Below are 21,606 nucleotides of genomic sequence, written 5' to 3'. Positions count from 1 at the left end.
GAGAGGGTGAGATGAATAATGTCTTTGAGTTGCGTTGAGAGTGAGGTGTGTTTGATGCTGAGTATGATTTATAAGTCTGAGGAATGCTGTTTGATGGGTTTTGTGGATGTCTACACAGGGAGGTTAAAGTTCAAAGGAAAACTTTGTAATATTGGTGGGTGAGGTGATGAAATAGGCAGTTTAGTGCCGAAGGTAGAACCAGGGCCAAGTGGGTCTGTAGATTAGGTGTAACGTGGCTCTCTTGTTTGCAGAGATTGGGAAGTGGTATGTGCGAAGCTAACACAAGTTGATTGACTACTCCTTAAGTACCCATTACAATGTGTATTAGAATGAATGTAAAAATCACTTTTCACCACGTGTGTCCAGTCTGTGTCTTGCAAGCCGTCTTTGATTGGACCTGAATGTTGAAGATGTTTATGGAAGTGATTTTGAGCCAGGTTCATGTCATGAAGAGTGCTCACAGTTTGCGTACTGAAGTGCTTTCTGGGTTGTCAACTGCAAGTTGTACCACTGAGTGTGCTTTGATTTCCATGAGATGCAGTGTATGGTGGTGAGAGTCATGTGACTAAGATTGTTGTGAATGGGTGAATGGGTATGCTGGGTCAGACCGGTACTTTTGTGTGTGTTTTTATGTTCGTTCGTTTGTGTGTGTGTGTGTTTATCATTTGTGGTGTGAGTTAAAGGAGGCACACGGTTTTAGCATACCTGTTTTGATAAGAAGCCTTTCAGAGCACGCTATATTCCTTAAACTAATGGTTAATTGGGAAAAATGTCACTGGGGGGCCGGGGGGCTGTGCGGGCCTTTGTTATGCCACTGACGTGCAGAGCAACAGTGCCCATTTTTTAAATTGGTTGATGCTCCTTCAGCAGCTTGCATTGTCATCACAACAGTATATTCACATTGTTGCATTTTCCTTTCTAATCAAACACGGTTTGCCGCAAGATTGTTGCTGATGTCTGCATGTGTTAAAAATGTACTTGTCTTCCTTACCGCAGCATAACCCTCGCATTTTGCAAATCCACTTCCTGTCCTCCGGGATTCTTTAGTTTATTTTACTTTCATACATTCTTTCACTCCCGATAGTGCAATAGAGCCTTCATCTGGTGTAGTTTCACCAAACCACAACCATCTGTTCCCTTGACCTGTTTTCCGTTTCTTCCCAAGCTTTTTGCTTTGAGTGATTGAAGTTGTTTTGACAAGTTCGTGGTAAGTCAGATTATTTTTTAGTTTTTTTGTTTCTCGTTAGGTTTAATTTCTCTTCCAACTGCTTTAGCAGTGTTTTGCATTTTATCTTATATTGGTTTTCTTTATTTGTTTTTTGCTTTTTGCTTTACATTGGGTGTGGTTTTTTTCTGAGGTAAGAGCTAATGCGGAATTTGTTGTTGTGCCTGTGTTTACAGGAAGGAGATTTGGTCCAGTGGCTACGTGATGAATTTGGATTCAGGGGCTATTGGTTCTAATTGCGGATGTTCCTATTCACCACATTGCGTGACTCAGTAAAACATATCCTTGCACTTCAATTGCTTTACTTGGCTAACTTACTTTAAATGTCATCACGTTGCCGATAGTGTTTTTTTCCCATGCAGCATCGGTTAAGCAGCAATAGTAGCTCACACACATTCTCAAGAAAGAAGCTGGTACTTCTCTGATGACATCATAAGGCTAAGCAGTGATGCAGCAATCGCCACCGGTACCGTTAAACACACAACTGTCGCAAAAAGTAGTAGTAGTACAGAGGCACAATTAAAAGCCTTAATCACCCAGCTTTGGAAACAGCGGCTTAATGAAAATATTTTTTTCATTAAAAAATTGAAACCCAGATGCGTCATTTGGAGCTAAAATATTTTTAGTTACACTTAAGTGCACGCCCAATACAGTGCATTTGTTGTTCCTTAAGCTGCAGTTTTGAAGCTGATGTTTTAGACCAAATAATTCCATAACCAGCAGAAGCTCTAGTTCATTTTTTTTTAACATGCCACAGGTCATAAATTGGCATAAATATATCTTTTTTTTTTTTTTTTTTTTTTTAATTGAGTAATGTGATGCCCTGATAGTTTGTGTGGTCCAACATTGATTTAAATGAACACGTTACTTTGATATCAATGTTAATCAAAAGCCCCTAAATCGGTTTACTAGATATGATCAGATGAGCACGGAGTATTTTTAGGCATGACGTAATCAAAATATTTTATGAACACATTATATGTGTGTACACCCAGAGAGGCACTGTGGAGGCAGTAGTTTTCATCCATTGGTCTATTCAGCCTGTCATTCACTTTTTGCTTCTTTGAACCACAACATGGGGCTGTGGGTCAGACAACTTCAGCCATTGGATCTGTTGCTCTGTGAATGATGGTGATTTTCCTCACCACAATTGTACACCTTCCTAAGAAAGGTGCACCTAGCGCCAGGGCTTATGGGCCTATTTATTAGTCTGATACAGGCTTTTTTATTTCCATTAATTATCCTGTTTAAAAAAAACTTCGAAAAGTGGCATTTTTAGAATTGTGACTTAAAATCCAACTTTACAGTTAAAGAGAGCTTTACATTATAGTTCTTTGTAGACCAAACTTGACATTCCAACTGGGTCTCAATTGAAAATTATCACATACTCAAGGTAATAAATAAACCAAGTGTTGTTCTGTTGGACAGGTAGGTTTTGCACAAAGAAAAATAAGTAGGATTTTTCACTATCAGGACTTGTAAAACTTAAAGCTACATATCCATCTCCTTAATACTCTGGACCCTCTGAGCTGTTTGGGACCTGCCCTGGGTCTGACTTACTTGGTGGAAATGCCAGATTAGGACTGCACACACAAGCTGCAATGGCAGGCCTGGAACATGTTTGAAGGGCTACTTGGGTGGGTGGCACAGTGAGTACTGCAGGCCCACTAACATCATTTAATATGCAAGCCCCTGGTAAAGTCAGTACCAATTTGCCATGGACTTGCAAGTAAATTACATTTTCCCATTGGATGTAAGCAAATGTTACCATGTTGTAGCACTAGTTAGCAGTAGTAACTTGTGCAGAGTCCTAAGGCCACCAGAAACAAAGTCAGGAGGATTGAAGGCAATAAGTTGAGTAACCTACACTAAAGATGAGAGGTCCATCAAATTTGAGGTAAGAAAGTGATCTCTGTGCCAGGGCTAGTGCCCCACTTATCTAGATAGAGGACACATCTTTAATGGGCATTTGTATGTATAAATTATTTTCATTTTGTTAACTAAACAAAAACCCTTTCCTTCCTTCTCATGCCTCCTCCCGTTCTCTCATCTGAAGCCTTTAGGACTACTGTGAACTCCCAAACATCCAGCTCCAATTTTTACCCCTCCTGATTTTATCCATATCACCCAACTAACAAGTACACACAACCACAATTTATTATAAAAAAAAAAAAGCACCACTTCCCTTTTCAAATCCATTCCTATCATTCTATCCCTTCTCCAAACTCGACTAAACATACATGAATTCAAGAGCACAAACCACAATTAATGCACAAGAAAAAGAAAAAAAATAATAGTTTGTACTAAACTTCCAACTACTAATCTTGGGTTCCACATGAGTGCATTACTCACCAAAAAAGCACTTCAGTGGACGTTGTAACCACTATATAAATACATTTACAATTTATTTTGTTCATATTGCCCTGTAACAGCATCGTGCTATACAGGTGGCTTTTCCCTGGCTACAGGCAACAACATCTCAATAGAGGAAGAGTGTCTTGAGGTGACCCCTTATAAACAAAGAAGACCCGCCGTTCAGTGAACAGGACAATCTGCTAGTTTTTTATTTTAATGGAAATCACAAATAGCTTTTATATTTCTCTGTCTGTTTTTTGTTTATTTTGTTACACAAACACCCAAACCCTACAACCCACACCACCCTTCTCACTCAGCACCAAGGGGATGGAGTAACCCTCCTTTGTTTTCCTATATTTCAACGAGTTGCAAATATTCAAAGTCCACATTGACCACCCACATTCATCCTCTTCAAGTAAGCAGTGGGGGAGTCTTTTGCCCTGGTATCTCCAACAGGCTGCTCATTCAGTTTCTTAAATGGTTTTAGACCTCAACCAGTGTAACTACACAGTCTCTTAATTCTTAGTACATACTTTCTTAACAGAATAGTTTACAGTAGCACCAATAACCACTGAATTTGATGACTGGGTTAAGTGATACATATGCCACTGTCCACAAATCAATTTACTTAGCGAAAGATAGAGAATGTTTTCTGCAGCCATTTGGTCATTATGTTAGATATACAACCTAATTAGTTAGCTGCTTTCCACTGAAATTTGAGTGCTTGGCAGCCCAACTCGGAGATTACTATACCAGTGATAGACAGTTCCCCAATGAGCGATCAAGATGGAGGTTGGCCTTTATAACAAAGTGCCAGAAAATCGTAAATTGTTTCTTTTTAGAAATGTGGCAAAATGTTGCAGTAGACTCCCATGCTAAAATCAGGCAAACATTAAAGAAGACAGTGCTAAAATGATTGTATCCGAACCACATACAAACAAGCGTTGGCAATGCCAGTAAGTCTTACTTTAAAGTGATGTACGGTAATGTGAAACTTTACAAGTAAATAGCATGGGAATAGATATGCATCTGTGTGGAACCAAAGAAATGTAAAATAATATTGGTATATGTTAAAATTTAAGGGGCTAAGTTGCACTGTCAAGCCAGACCTAAGAACTAATGTAGGTTAACCATTGCAATCCTGCCATCCCTGCTGTTGCTGGAGAAAAGCAAAATAAATTATCTGGTTATCTAAGACAATTTAATAGCATTCAAATGTTTTCGTATGCCCCTCCCTTTCAGGCTTATCTAGCTGGATAAATTACAAAATGATCAGAGCTACGTGGAGGGCAAGCACTTTTTTTTTTTTTTTTTTTTTTTGCGGAAGCATACAAATTCTGCCCAGTCAAAAGAGGTACTGTCAAACCAGACCACAAAAAGCAACACTCAAACAAAATACCAACAACTCATTTTTTCTTGCGACCAGCAAAGAAAAAGAATGTACATAATTGTTTGAAAATATATATCTTATGGATGCTCTCATATTAGGATCAGTGGTGTAATATATGGTTTCAAGTTCTTTTTTTAGAATACTGTCCATTGTGATTTTCATTTGATTGCATGTTGTTGTAGAGGTCTGAGGCAATGGAAAAAAGTGTCAATTGAATAAGCACCTGGTGTTTAGGTTTAATCCTAGAAGTTGTTATGTCTATGTCTTACTGACGCGGTACTGCCAAACATGATGTAACTAGGTTGCTACTGTTGAATCAAGAGTCAAATTTTGCAACCCTCCTGTGAAAACTACAAAGTCATATTATTTTAGACACAGCAAATTCTTTAAAGTTATATGTTCTGGGTCTTTTCCAGTTGATCTTGAATCAGTGGATACTCTTGTGATGATATGGGGTGGAAAGACTTTGAATACTGATTCAGCACAGTCTGTCCTTTAATGTGGACCTCGTATTTCATTGTTAACACTGGTTGCAGATGCTACCTTTGATCTTGTATTGCAGAAGAAGACTATGATTCCAAGCAGTACTAACAGTTGTTGAAAGAATCTGACTTTTCAGAGTTTGCAAGTCTACTAAGATATTGGAAAAATAACCTCTCTCATACGTTCTCAGTGCCTTCAAGTGATTATCAGAGTAGGCACCAACCTGATGACTGTAAATTGTGTGTGTATGTGTAAGGATATTTAGAAATCCCAACTAATGAAATTAATCAGTGAAGCATCATACAAGGACAGGTGTGGGTCACCTTTCTGAGGCAGTTCTTGAAGGGATAAGACTTCTGCTGCTTCCTAATGAGAAATCAAGAGGGAGCTTTTCAGATGTATTGGGGAGGTGTTCTATATCCTTGGTGTGTATCAGGGGGTCACTTGTTTCTTCGATGTCCGTGTTTCAAGTCAAATGACGCCCTGGATGTTTGTGTTGCATCCTTTGCCGGACAGCTTGTTCTTTGTTAGCAGGCTAAGTTATTGGATGTAGTGGTTTTGAAAAGTATGTAACCTGTTTTAAAGATGATGCAGTAGGCCAGGGTCCCGAGGCATGAGTGTTATCTGGATGTATTATCTCAGGCCTTTTAGTAATGCAACTATGAAGAGGAAACTCTTCGAGGCTGTGAGGTGGATGCCTTGGACACTGGTGAACAGTTCATGAACACCATGTGTATGGAATAGTATCCGAGTTTGAACTATATTTCTTTAGCTTGGAGCAGGGAAGTATGGTTTTACTGTGCTGAAAAGGGAAAACTGGTACAGTGTTGTCTGGGTCTCCTTAGCAACACTGTCCACCAATTAAAATCATACATGGTAAAATAACCACCCAGCAACACCCTCAGCATCGAAAGAAACTAAATATGAAGCTGTGGATTATCCATAGTGGTAGGGTGAGAGCATTGGCATCAATCTACCAAAAGGCCAGGTGTAGCGGAAGTGACATCACACACCATTTGACATTTACTTTCACTCCCATACGCATGCTTACACATACACACTGTCTCTCACTTAAACACACTATCACCATCAAGCATGGAGACCACATACATTTAAAAGCATTTTGTGCTTGCCTCAGCTGACAGGGAGAGTCATATGCCAGCTAATTGTCCTCCATTTCTTAACTACTCAAATAGTGAATAAAATAGTATTCACTATGAGTGTAAAATAAAAGAATTGAAAGAAAACAATGAAAGTAGAGCCTCAACTGACATTCATAAGGATGAGCTATCCGTGTGTACCTGGCACTTACTTTGCCATCTCTGAGGCCAGGGGTCACAAAAACAGTGACAGGGGTCGCCGCTGCCTTGTAACGTTCTAGCAGAATTCCTCAGGAAAAAAATGCAGAACAAATTATCTTCTCGGAATTAGATATCGCATGTTGTTGTGGTCCTGCCAGACTTGATGCAGGTACTCCTCCTATCTTCTGCACAACTTGCCCAGAAGTGGTTCTGGAGCATGGCAGCTGGAAGTTACAAATTGACATTTTTGGAAACCCACCTCACCCCTGTTCCTGTGAATCCCCTTTAGTCAGTGGCACAGAGGGAGAAGTTGGTAGCATTACCCAACAAGCCTTAATCCACTGCCACCTAAGTAGGGAGTATACCCATTGGTAGCAGGTGCATTAAATTGTTTCTTCCCTCACCTCATGAGTCAAAGACAAAGAGAACCCTTTCTGGATCTAAAAAAGTTGTATTTCTTGAGGGCATGGCTCATTAGACGACTTATTAATTAAAAATGACATAACATTTATAGAAAAGAAGTCGAAATTTAGCTTAAAAAGCTGGATTAATCAAAGCTTTTATCTCCATACACTTATACAAGAGAAACCACCCACACTGCACAAGTGGATGCAAGACCCAGACCCAGCCCCCACTCGCAGCATACTGGGAAGGTCAAATGAAGTTGACTCAGCAGCGAGAGTCACTTGCCGTGCCTACCGAGTGGTCCCAATGGCCCAACCCCTGGTGAATAAGCACAAAAAGAGGAATAGACCAAACAGCTGCCTTTATAATGTCACAGCTGGTAAATTTATCACCATTGATCTTGAGAGATCATACGTGGTTAATCGGGGCACTCAGAAACTTTCTTTTTCCCACTTTAGCAAGCGAGAAGTTGCAAAAGATGTCAGAGTGTAGTCAGTTAAGACAGATGCCCACCCCCCATTGTCATGAAACTTGCCTGGTCTTCTGATCAGTTTATTTAGAATTTTCTTAAAAGTTATCCTCTGCTGCAGGACTCTTTAGAGAAAACAATGCTTTGACTTCTCACATTAAGACAAAAAAAATGGATCGTGAGTATGTTGCAGAACACCAATTTGTGGCCCAGGAGCCCATATAAGACCATGAAATTATCACTGTCAGGAATGTTTTTTGATCAGTGAACATTCCTCCAAAATAGACACACAGGCCTACATCCACATCATGGTCGTCAAGTCATCAGTGCCCATGTGTAGAATGAACAAATTCAGACCGTTAAACTCCACTTGCTGTTTTGTCTTGGATATCATTTCATGCACTTGCGCCAACGGTAAACTGCAAACACCAGTACATATGAACTCCACTCCTGCTGCTGACAAAGACAGGTTGGTCTCATTTTATTGATTTGTGGTTGCCATCCGTCATGCTAGAGAGAGGCCAACCAATCAGAAATAACTGAGCACCGTCCTCACAACTTAGAACATAATTTTGACTACATCAAATTCACGGATACGCAAGGTTGATAACAGCTAGAAGACCAAGACCCAACTTTTTCAAGTATCTTGTGCTAAATAATGCACATGTCTATAATGAGGCTGACCCTTTTCATAATGAGTTCCAAAATGGCCGGTTCCAGTGGCTGTGGTGGAGCAGTGCTTTATGCAGTGGAAGTTTGGGCGTACGACTGGATGAGCTACTCTGCTCCACTGCATGTTTGTTTTTTACTCCTTAATTTTTGCTGCGTCATTAACGTTTGGTGCTCTGTGACTACGAGGAAGACGGCTCTTGAGGAACGCAGAGCCATACAGACCCCTTGATGGCGTTCGCTGATAATGCACAGGCTCAGCGGGAAAAGCAGGGAGTGACCGGGGGGGGGGGGGGGGGGGGGGCTGGTGTTTGGCTGCACTCTTCCTCCACCTTTTGTTTGTTCCCAAGATTAACATCAGCAGTCCGATAGGTGGAGCAACTCTTTAATGTGCGACAGAGTTAAATATTTACAAATCTAAACAGGGCATAAAGGCAATTATATGCAGGTTCACGCCACACCATCAGAATTGAGGTGCAGTTTAGTCGCTGTGCGCTTCAGCGGCTGCCTTGAGTTTTTCCTTGTGTTTGCCCTGCAACTAACAGAGCTAAAAGAGATGCTTTTGACTAGTTATTACAAACTTCAAATGGCCAAGGCATGGCTTACAAAAGTGTCTAGCGCACAGTTTGATATAATTGTTAGCAAATAGGGGTGTGTGTGAGATTTTGTTTTCCTTTTTTGTAGGCACCTATACAGATTATTGTACTTTTGTTGTTCCAGCAAATGATATCAACTTAATTCTTAGCCCCCATTTTCAAATTCCTTCAGATTTTAACATTTTCAGTTTTCACTTTAGCTTTGTTATGTGTAAATACTTTCTCAATCCAGGGCCGACTTTATGGCTGATGGTGTCTGAAGTGGTATTTTTTGACACCCACTCAATGAGCTTCTTTTCCATGGAATTCCTCACTATCACGGACCCACAATGCTCCTCATCTCTCCATAGCCTCTCTCTCATATTTATTGCATTTTTGTTATAGCGCTACTCCTCACAGTAAAGTGTCTACGTTTTACGTCACACATGCATATTATTAAAAGAGAATGACTAATACAAGTTTGTAAATCGGTGTGGAGGAGATGAGGGCTGAAAAGTGTACGAGTTACATATCATCCCTACTGGTAGGCATTGAATGTAAAGTGTGCTTGGGATGGAGTAAAACTGATTCAGACTTAAAAATGTAATGCCGTTTTTTGGAGTAGCCTGCCCTAATAAAGAACTATTATTACCCAAAGGCACCCCATTTTTTAGCAGCCTCAGAATGAATAAGTTTGAGGGTTAAAACACAATGTTCCCAAATCAATGCCTTCACGATCACATTCAGCTTTTTGATGCTGCTAAGTGTGCTGTATAAGAGGGATTGCAATTTATACAAGTGATATGGATCTCTGTGACACTATCATAAACCTATGGGGGCTATCTATATGAAATACCAATCTGATCTGCATGCTGAGCATTGTGCTTTGTAGCAGGCCCATTTTTCTGAGGAGTCAAAATTTCCTGTACACAAAACTCTGATCTCTCCAGTGAGTAGGTCATCAAAATAATTTATTCTGTATTTTCACAACCATAAAGGTACAGAACACACAAAACATACATGAATAAACTTTTTTTTGTTAAAAACAAAAAAGTACATAAAACAATCACACAGAATTTTAACAAACAAAATCCTCTACAATGGTGAGCAATGGAACAGGAATACTGGACAATTGCACAAGAATAAAAACACTATGGCACACAGATAAACAAAATGTAATCTTTCTGAAAGATATAAAAACATTGTGCATTGCAGCCTTTGCTCCTTAGGGAATAACTATCATTCCCACTTCAACTAGCATTGGACGAGCTATCACAAATTATGTCAGAATGGCATTTCCCCTATATACCTTTTCGATCCCTCTTCACTCTTCCTACAATAACATGGATCACAGAACTAGGGCCATTTGTTCCCTCCCCTACACACACCAAACACACCACACACACCACAAACACAGACACACACACTGTTCAAGTTCTTATTAGTGCACCCAGCCGATCGTTCAGCAGATCAAGACTATCCCCACGACTTGCTTCTAATGGTACAACTCCACAGAAGGTATTTTGCAACCTACGGCACATGTGACCGACCGACGATGGTCGGTACTAGGAAGTCTGAGGGCTGAATGAATCTGCCTACACCCCAGCAATTTACTGATCCAAGGTTTTCTGGGGCGAGCATAGCCAGGGCAGAAGAACATAAAATGGAACCACGATTCTTCTGCCTGGCAACACGAAGTGCAGATAGTACTGATTACAGAATTGCTGCTCCACTTAGCTTGAACGTGAGCAAAGGCAAGGTGCTATAGCAAAATTTGATATAGAGTTGTCTGGTCCGAGGGAGATGGATGTAATCTAGGAAAGGTTCAAAAGTAGTTTCAGGCTTGAAGTCTAAAAAGGTACACGTTAAAGACCCCTGATTGGAATGCCATATTCATTTTCGAAGAATTTACCCTAGTAAGCCTCTTCAGGGTGTTCCTAGAGAGATGTTTTTCGGAGGAGGGGGTATCTCAAAAGACTCCTAGGCCAATTTTAACTAGGCAGGCTTTTTACATAGCTTATCCCCTTAATCTTGCATGTAATGTTTAGTGACATCACTGCTTGGAAGACATTGTAGCAGTCGTTCAGGGCCGGGGTATATTTGAGCCCACACTAATATAAAATGGGTCTTAGCCTGGCTTTGCTGACCATTGGTTCAATGCATGTGTCGTATTGGGATCAAAGGAATGTTTTCAGGAAGAGTAACCAGGCCTCTAAAGAATTAATTTTGGGCTACTCAGGATGCGGACAAGTTGGCAATCAATCATCACAGTTAGCTTGCATTTTTATTATAGCCTGAAAATTGTAGGGTCCGTGAAGAACTCTGCGACATGTGCCTTCATCCCTGTATGATATTTTAAAGTGAAGTGCCCCTGAGTTCAGGGCCACTACCATGGCACAGGTAACACAACCCTAAAGCAGGCACTGGTTAAGTCTCCTAAAACGTAATTGTCTAGACAGTCACAGACTCCCTGAGTAGGAGTCGCAGACCCCCAGGGGTGGTCCTATCACAGATTAATAGTCACTAATTTAGAATATCGGTACATTTTAGTTGTTGTGCCTTGGTTCATTTTTATTGAGCCAATTGGACTAACACACCAGATAATGACATTTAGAAGCAAAATTCAGTTATAGAAAAGCGGTGTCCCAGTGACCTAGAGCTATCTGGTCACCCTAGGTAGGTAAGAGGGTGAAAGTATTTTTCTGCTTTGTTGTTAAGACAGTACTAGTTTCCGATAACCAGGGCCACTGGAATTATGTGATTGTGCGGCTGTGGCATTTTTCGCTTAATTGTAGATTTGCTGTATTTGCCACATAATCCATCATCTGCTGCATAATCTGCATCTTTTACCAAAACAAAATAGTTTCTAGCTCAAACGGTTCAACAGTTACTAAAAATGCAGCAACATGTGTTGCTGCACAGTGGATATCCTTTTGCAAAAGCTGATGGTACACCTTTTTGTTGCTTATTTCTATAGTTGGGTGTTAAACTGGCAAAATAATCAAGTAATTCTATCTCAAAAGGTGCAGCATTCTGCCATATAATTTGTATTTTCATGCTGCATAGTTTACTCAACCCTAACGCGTAATGTGACCCTTCCTACCTCATAGTTCCAGTGGGCCTGCCAATAACACACTGGAAGATACCAAAAGAAAAACAATTGTATTCTTTCCCGCACAAGTCTCTCGATCTATTTGCCTAACAACGCAACATATGTGACTAATGCGTGGTGACAAACTTTCTTAGCTAAATACAATCCGAATGTTATCTATAGCATAGGAGTGTGTCCTTTTGCTGCCACATTAAAAGGCACTCGTGACTGGCGTGCTCCCGAGTGAAGCCCATCGGTACCAGGGTTTGTTGTGGTACGAAATTGCATTCAAAGTTTCTTTCGACAAGCATGTTACCAATGGGAAGTGAATAATTTTCCGACCAAATTTTATTTCCCATTCCTATTTATGCCGTTTTGGAAACTAGAAGTCATGTCTGCTTTTTTCCCTAGGGTCTCTTTAAATAGATAATGGATATTTAAAGTAGATTTGTTTTTTTTAAAGATAACTCCCGACTTCTTATATTCACTACATGAGGGGAATAGGCAGGTTACCACCGACACAATATCTTTCGGCTCTCATACAGGCTTGGGTCACTAACCAGGATAGGGAAATTCATATAATGACTTTGAACAAAGCACTTCACCCAGAAGTAATGGTGGCTGGGTCAAGGGAACATAGAGAGTGTTGGCCCATCATGCACAGGTCCATCACCTGTAGGTCAACTCTTGTTTTATTTAATTGCAACTTGCGTACCATTTTATTTAGTATACCATATTTTGGGCTAAGTTAATTATCTGTGGGGGCTTCTCAGTGTGCACATACATGACTGCCTTTACTAATTCTTCCACATGTAATGCTTATCCGCAGCTTATCCTATGTAATATGTTTCCAAACTCGCAGACCTCACCAAGCACGTCCCAAGTAGGTGTAAGTACAACTAACTCTCATTCCCCATTACACTCCTGAAGAGGCACGTGAGCCCGATACAAACTGAAGCACATCACAACCACCACATGTGTATGAAAAAGGCTTTTCAATGAAACAGGGTTTTTCACATCACAAAGACACTTGGCAAAATACCACACATACTAAAATTAAGGTTTCACTAATACATAGCTAGAACCTGAACAAATAACACCCCCCACCCCTAAACAATCACAGCTCTTCTATTTACATTTGTATGGCCCCTCACCCAATGCACTCGGCCCCTGTCTAACTCAGGATCTTAACCTACCCTGCTAACGGCTTTAATGCACTATAGCAACCCTGCTATGCTGCCTCTTCCCCGAATTAATCTGCCTGCCCAGTAGCATAACCAAAACTTTCTTCTGCCACACACAATCTACAAGGCTAGTGTGGGAATACATTTGCTGCCATTTTGTTTCCCCACAGACTTAGTTAAAGAGATACTTTGATGGGCATTGTGACTGCATTTAAGAGCATTTTCCTATGTACAGCAACTTTCCTGCCCCCACCCCCCTACAACTTCTCCCCTGACAATTTCTCCTCTGCAATAAGTACAGCTCCATTCTCATCATTGATAGGTGAATGCCATCCTTCTTAAACAACTGCTCTCATCAAACAATCCTAATTATATCTTCATCCTTGCAGAATTGTCTCATTTCATGGTTTACCTTCCTCCTGGCTTTGGTATTTACCACTGATGACTTTGCCCGCCCACCACTCCTTTCTCAGAATCAACTCGTCCTCATCAAGGACATGCCAGCTCACAATCTCTTCAGTTTCTTCTAATCCCTTTTTATGCCCCAAATCATTTTTCTTCCGTCAAAACCAGAATTCAAACAGTTTTGCCTTTGTCAATAGTAATTTGCCCTTTGCCATTCAACCCTTTTCCACACGGTTATATTTGCACCTTTTAATTGTCAAAGCCCAACTGTCTCCGAAAATGCCTCTGCTCTGCCTGCCAAGCTGCCCATATCATGAAGGAATGTCTACATATCCACATTGAAATTAAACTCCTCTGTGGTCCTGGGACACAATGTATAAAACAACCAGCAACAATGAAGCATTACAAACAAAATAATTCACAACAATGCTTACTCAAGGCACAGATAAAGCCTAAAACAGTCAGGTCTCCATCTCCCCAAACTCCTCATCATTTTCTCCGAACATTCTCTCTAGCTTCTACTTCTGTTACCACGCCATCCAAAAGGAATGGATACCAAATTTCTCTACTAGCAAAACCATCACTTTTCTTATTGGCACCAACAGCTCGACAACCTATGCGACCAAAGATCATAGATGTTTTGCCAATCCACAAATCAAGAAACACAACCACCAATAAACCAGATCTACTTCATCAGGTATGTTGCTTCTTCAAACTTACCTCACTTCCTTTGATCCATCTTCGATTTTCTTACCCATACTTCAATTATGTCGCACTCTTCACTCATTCTACTCCCTTCACAAGTTTCTCAGGATCTCCTCCACTGTGAAATACACAATCGATTGTGCAATGTAATTATCAGCTCTGGCACATACCTTGCTCTACATTCAATACAGTAATTCAAAGTTCCAACCAGAAGAACTCTCAACAGTTACAGAACTTTTATCCTATGCAGATTGTCTATTACTAATGTTCACCACCGCCATGTTTTCCTTATTCAGGAAATGATGACCCCATTAAGCCCTGAGCTGCCACCAACAGGAAGAATTTGAGAACTTTCCTTCTCTCTTTCGTGCATCCGTCTACTCCTCTGCACATTTCTTCCCTTGCCTAAACAAACTAAATCCATCGCCACCAAATTTCACCATTAGAATTGACTACTCTGCTTCCTCCTCTGCTCCCTCCAGGGGTATGCAATCAAACATGGCTAAAAATGCTTTCCAGATCCATAAATCCACTGTACTCCTGCTGGTATCTTATTCTGTGATGTTGCAAACCATGCCCTACAATGTCCGTTCTACCCACCTGCAAAACATCCTCCCTGCTTGCACTATGCGGTAAGCAAAATTCAAGTGTCCCAGTAGGACCTGGACCTCTTGTACCAATACCCACATCCTGGTCACCATCTCTTCCAACATCTGTAACAAAACATTTTTTTTTTTCGACAACCCAGCTCCTATTGCCACTGATTCATTCTTAGTTGTTAAAAAGACAGCACTTTTTGTGGCCTCACTGTCTTCTCCTGTCCTAGGGACACCCTATGCGTTAAGACTTCAAAGCAAATCAACAACCTGAAGGGTGTGCTGACCCCACAAACAATTCATCCACATGTTGTGTAACTGAAGAAACTCCTGAAGTAAATTGAAATGCCACTGCAAAAATCAACTAAACTTCTCAAATAATGCTCAAGAAACTGAACAGACCTCTGGTAGCGCCTTGGCCACAAATAGCCCCCTCCCTGCATGCCCAACAGCTCATAGTCATCAGAATGCGCTGACAAGAGCCAGAGTGCTGACTTTTTTGCTCTTTGCCTTGTACACCCCTACACTAGCTACTTCTTCAGAAACTCAAAAGCGTAGTCTATTGATGCCTGCTTCAGACGTTAACTCCTTTGAAATAAGCCATTCTTTGACAACCATTCAGGCCAGGATGTGTGCAGAATAAGTCAGAACTCACCTTTCTCTTTTTTGGGACCTATGCCTACAGGTGACTCTATGGGCTATGCCTTAAATGTGCCCACACTCTTGCCCTCCCCTTTCCTCTTTCATCAGTTTGCTATATAATTTCCCTGCACGTTCCTTAACAGGCCTTTATAAAATCAAGACTAAAACTGCTCTCCTGGTTGGCTCCATCCACTGCAGCCATAAATCTGTTTCTACCCTCCAAGTTCCATACTGTGTCATCAGCCAGTCTTGCTGTAAATTCCTCATGAAACACAAGTACTTTTCACAGTACACTGTTGTTTAGATCATGAAGGCTTTCATCCAAGTTTCTGTGCTGACTGGAAGCTAAGTATGACAGGCTAACTTAAACTCCTCCTCCTTCGACCCTTCTGTCACTCTAACCTCGCTCTGTAGCAGTTTACAAATCTCAGTATATACCCCCTTTCATATATTGTTCTTGGTCTCCATCTTCAGATGAGCCCCAAATGGCTTGGCCACATCCATGTATGTCAGTTTTTATGCTTCACTCACTTTTCTGTTTGCCTTAATCCCCTTCTTCAATCTTGCCTTCCCATGTCACACTCTGCAAGCCTTCATTCTTTTTGCCCCTGCAACCGACCCTACCTTAGCCTTGGTACATGTGCTTTGATGTGGCACAAACTTACTCTATCTCAAACGATCAGCAATCTTTCCTCTGTCCTCTTCACTCTCATGCCAATTGACCTCACTTCTGAGGATGCTATGTTAGTTCTTGCTCTCTTACCTGGCCGTATGAATGGTGCTTGGAGTGAAGCTAGTTACCCAGCCATGGTCCTTCATCCATACTTTGACAGTGCTCTCAGTCTCCCAACTACCAAAGACCATGCCTCCTCCTGCCGCACACCACTCTCCTTCACCGCATTAACCCTCTGAGGGCTCTGATGTCCCAACCCTCTTCTGCCCACCACCTCCATTCTTCATTTCCCTCATGCCCATCAACTGTGTCCAGTAGTTATCCATCCTCTGTGCCCTTGTGAATAGTCATCAAAATCTTCACATTCTAGTGCTGCAGATGGCTTCATCAGGGGGACTCCCTAGACCAGGCTTCTCCAACGAGTAGATTCTGAGCAAATGGTAGTTCTCCAGCTACCTTTAAGTAGCTCTCCTGTGTGCAGACCAGCCCAATAAATGAGAAACTTTTGCTTTGTTGAATTGATGTATGCCAAAATTAAAAAGCCTACATTCGAGACACAAATGTGTGTATTTTCATAACTCATAAGCTGATGTGTGGAGAAAAATGGTTGAATTTTCAAAATATATTTAAAGTTGATGCAAGTGGTAAATCTTGTATCATTAGAGAGACGTTTAACTAATATTTCCTTAGTGCCAGGTGTATTGCAGCTATGGCTGTCGTACATTGCACCAATGTGACCACTGCTAATAATCTTGCAAGGAATAGCCACTGATGTATTTTGTCTTATGTGCTTACTATTACAACACTAATAATAATAGTAGCTTGGGGTGATTTTCACTGAACACAAGTTTTTCTTGTTACAGAAAAGGTTGCAGACCCTTGCCCTAGATCTTCACTGCAAAACGTTACTCAAGTCCCTCGACGACCTCAGGTCAGCCACATCAAAACATACCCGGTCTCTGGGCCATGGCCAATGGGCTACACTAGACTCTCCCAGCTACTGCCTCCTCCTTCTTGCTGCGATGCCCAAAGCCAACCTACCTAGCTTATCCCTCAGGCTACCTCCCCACCTTACTCACCAACCTCACTCCACTGTGCCCATCTCCAGTAGAAACCTCTATAAATTCAGCCTCCTCATTTCTGCTCTCACCCCTCCCCTCTCTTCACCCTCTTCTTTTCTACTTCACCTTTGTGTCTATTGCCCCACAATATTCTCCCAAAGCCCCAGTACCCACCCCATCCTTGCTGCACCTCTCTCTATATATTTTTGCTGTGCTCTCTGGCATGGTACCCCGCTCCTTTTTTCTGTTACTTTGCCTACCAGCCAGGCAGCTTTTCTCTAGCCTCTTTGCAAAAGTGTTCTTGGGGTGCTCCCACTGCGGTTTTCCTTAATTTTCTTTTGACACAGGCAGGTGTCCCAGTGCTGATTTAATTGTCCTTGCTTCGATTTCCCTTGCACTAGGGGGCACTTTCGCGTATCTGAATGCAGTAGAGGTGGGGTGGGGGAATGGGGCGAAGGAAGGGAATAGGGCGAAGGGGGTGGGTCGGGGAAACATGGCGAGGGGAAAAAAAAGCTTATCTATGGGGGAGACTTATTCGTCTCCCCTCTGCCTCTTCCATTTCCCAGGCTCCCAACCAATCACGATGCTGCTGTCACCAGCAACAGCAGCATCGTAATTGGTCTGAGCAGCCTGTATCAGCACTCGGACTAGGAATGGGAGTTTGAGCATGTTCTCTGCTCTGCATGTTCTCTATCCGGCTGTATAGCACAGCAAAGTGTGCATGTCTTTAAACAGAAAAATAGCAGATGAGCCTCCACCCCCCCCCCCCTCCCCCCGAATGGTGCTCTTCTGGCACCCCGCAGCTGCTACCAGACTTTTCTTGCAGGCCGTGCAGGTGCAGGAGAAAATGCCTCCAGCTGCCGCACTCGTGGTATTCTGCTCACCTGACCCCTCTTTTCGGGTGCGCTGAATGCTTCAACAGTGCTTCCCTCAAACCCCCTAACCTGGCCACCTCCCTGTTGGGCCTGTCCACTCTTAATGGGTGGTCATAAACCTGACACGTCTCTGCCATTCCTGACTCCTCTGCGGGTCATACTCCTGTTACCTCCCTTTGTCCCTTAACTAAAGGTAACTCCATAGCCCTGCCCTTCCTCCTTTTACTCTTTTCTCCTTCGCTGCAAGCAGGCTGAGATTGGTGCCACCAGACCCTCCTTTGATCGCCGGGGGGGGGGGGGGGTTGGGGGACACCTGTTGAGGCAACCATATTTTATCCAAAACCCCCAGACTCAACAAGTCTGCCCTGCCTGCCTCCTACAGAGTCCTTTATGGTTCAATTACCTTCTCTCTACCAAATGCCAGCCCTCCACTAGCTCTCTGCAACCCAGTACTCTTTGACCTGACCAAATAATCTTGACTCCACTCCCCAGAGGTAGCAGATATGCCTATTTACTGCAAACAACACCACTATCACCTTTTAACCTTGCTACTTACATCCTTAGCCCCATCACTTTATTCTCCTTAACCAGTCAAACCCCCTACACTATATCACCCACCTGAAAAGCTCTGGGTACAGGCTCCAAAGTCTCCTGGCCCCAAACTTGCTGCTCTGCACCAGTTTATGATTCTGTGAGTGTAAGAGCACGGCAAGCAGCAGTGAGACTTCAGTGACAAATGTAGGAGAGCATTGCTGTCATACTGCTTCCCTGTAGGCTTTGTTCAAAAGAGCATTTGGGCATTGAGTCTACACTTAGGATAAGTTTATTTCTTAGGAGCACTCCACCTGCAACACAGACATGATCCTTTCCTGTCTTCACATTCCTTAAGATTAGAGGTGAATGTTTTTTGGTTCTTGGCATGTCTCATTGACTCAGTCAGCTGCTTCTAATTCCGTTCTGTGTTGAGCATTCTGCATAATGTTTTAAGGTGCTGTTCTGTATTTTTTCAGTTGTTTGACATTTAGGGCCACATGTACAAAGATCCGGTTTTGCGACTTGCATACTGCGAGTCTTAGTGACTCGCAATTTGCGAGTCACAAAACTGGATGTACAACAGTGTACTTTACACTGTTTGTGATTCCCAATGGGGTGGCAAATGACCTACCTCATGAATATTAATGAGGTAGGTCACAATTTGCGACCCCATTGGGAATGGCCGCCCTCACAGGGATGGTGGCCTGCTGGAGACAGTAAAACAAGATGCATTTAAAAAACAAAAATTAAAAGTTTTCTTTCCATTTTTTCAGAACAGGCTGTGGTCTGTGGGACCACTGCCTGCTCTGAAAAAATATTTTCGCTGCCATCCACAAAGGGGAAAGGGTACCATGGGGACCTCTTCCCGTTTGCAAATTGGTTAGCACCAGTTTGAAACTGGTGGTAACTGCGATTGTTTTGTGACAGCACTCACGGTCACAAAACAATGCTATGTTGCACTGCGACTTGTAATTAGGAAGGGAATGCCCCTTCTGAATTGCGACTTGCAAACCTATTTTGCGATTTGGTAACTAGATTACTGAATCGCAAAATAGGCTCTGTACATACCAAAATGTTTTTTTCCTGTCGCAAATGGTCTGATTTTTCGAATTGGGCCGTTTGCGACAGGAAAAATTGTACGTACATATGACCCTTCGTCACAAGAATGTTTCACTGTACTAAAACTAATACATTTTAGCATTATTCTCAACGCTGGGCATATCTTTGTGTAGGGTAAAATGAGGTAAAACATACATTTATTCAAAACGTTTGACTTCACAGGGTTGTTTTGCTTCAGTTTTATAAATTAGGAAATTGTGCATAATACTCAAGTCCTCATCATTATTTCCACAGCTGACAGTGGTAGTCCCTTTTTAGTTCGAGCCTAGGCAAGGAGTGTGCATGTGCTGTCTGCAAGACATGCTGTATTCAGTCTGTGGGCTTTAACCACACCCACTATTGCCATTCTCTTTATGTTGTGCTTGTCTTAAATGCTTCATTTTATTGGTACATTTTTCTAAATGTACCTCCTTTGTGTGCTTTGGTCCTTCCCATGCGATTTAACTAGGAGAACATTTTTGTTGGCCATCACACTACATTCACACTTCCTCCTGCTACAGCATGAGATGGCCCCTCCTCCCACCTGGGTATTGCAGCCTTGGATTTCTTTTTTTGGTTGTCCATAGCAATGTGTTCATAACACACCAGTGAACACACACCAAAGGTTTCAAGTTTTGATGGTGCTTTGTTCTTGGATCTCTCTCTCTCTCTCTCTCTCTCTCTCTCCCTCTCTCCCTCTCTCCCTCTCTCCCTCTCTCCCTCCCTCACCTCTCTCTCGCTCTCTTTCTCTCTCTACCTCTACCCCTCTCTGTACCTCCACCCCCTCCCATCTGGGTATTGCAGCCTTGGTGTTCTTTTTTGGTTGTCCATAGCAATGTGTTCATAACAAACCAGTGAACACACACCGAAGGTTTCATGTTTTGATGGTGCTTTGTTCTTGGATATCTCTCTCTCTCTCTCTCTCTCTCTCTCTCTCTCTCTCTCTCTCTCTCTCTCTCTCTCTCTCTCTCTCTCTCTCTCTTCCCCTCTCTCTCTTCCCCTCTCTCTCTCTCTCTCTTCCCCTCTCTCTCTCTTCCCCTCTCTCTCTCTTCCCCTCTCTCTCTCTTCCCCTCTCTCTCTCTTCCCCTCTCTCTCTCTCTCTCTCTCTTCCCCTCTCTCTCTCTTCCCCTCTCTCTCTCTTTCCCTCTCTCTCTCACTTCTCCTCTCTCTTCCCCTCTCTCTCTTTCCCTCTCTCACTTCTCCTCTCTCACTTCTCCTCTCTCACTTCTCCTCTCTCACTTCTCCTCTCTCACTTCTCTCTCCCTCTTGCTCTGTTCTCTCTCTCTCTCTCTCTCTCTCTCTCTCTCTCCCTTTCTCTCTCTACCTCTACCCCTCTCTCTGTACCTCTGTCCCTCTCTCTACCCTCTCTCTCTACCCCTGTTTCTGTACTGCTACCGCTCTCTACTTCCCTCTCCCCTTCCCTCTCCCCCTACCGCTACCTCCCTCTACTTCTATCTACCTCTCTATCTCTACACCTCCACCTCTCTACATCTATACCTCTACCTCTCTCTAGCCCTCTCTCTCTACATCTCTACCCCTCTCTCTCTACCTCTCGTTACCTCTCTCCCTAGACCTCCATCTTCTTCTCTACCTCGCTACACCTGTACTTGTACCCCTATCTCTATCTACCTCTACCCGCTACCTCTCTACACCTATACCTCCCTCTACCTCTTTATCTACTTATTTACCTCCCCCTCTACCTCTCTACAACTCTCCCTCTCTCTACCTGTACCCCTCTCTCTCTACCTCTTCCCCTACCTCTCTACCTCTCTTCCCCTACCTCTCTTCCCCTACCTCTCTACCTCTTTATCTCTACCACTCTCTCTCTCCACCTCAACCTATACCTCTCTCTATCTCACTCTCTCTACCT

At 42.5% G+C, this 21,606-nt stretch overlaps 1 protein-coding gene across 9 annotated transcripts in view; it reads left to right on the top strand.

Moving 5' to 3' along the window:
* The window catches only part of PTPN13 (protein tyrosine phosphatase non-receptor type 13), a 1,045,801-nt gene that overhangs the window by 56,689 nt on the left and 967,506 nt on the right, over positions 1 to 21,606 (top strand). Inside the window, exon 1 of one of the 9 annotated variants that reach the window (XM_069236097.1) lies at positions 17,080 to 17,099. The exons of the other annotated variants lie outside the window; for them this stretch is intronic. The gene's annotated coding sequence lies outside the window, so the exon portion shown is untranslated. Of the gene's footprint in view, positions 1 to 17,079; positions 17,100 to 21,606 lie in introns of those variants that run through there. 9 annotated transcript variants of the gene reach the window in all.

The sequence above is a fragment of the Pleurodeles waltl genome, chromosome 1_2, assembly GCF_031143425.1.
Source record: "Pleurodeles waltl isolate 20211129_DDA chromosome 1_2, aPleWal1.hap1.20221129, whole genome shotgun sequence".
Classification (NCBI taxonomy): Eukaryota; Metazoa; Chordata; class Amphibia; order Caudata; family Salamandridae; genus Pleurodeles; species Pleurodeles waltl.
This window is presented reverse-complemented; position numbering and strand designations above follow the sequence as displayed.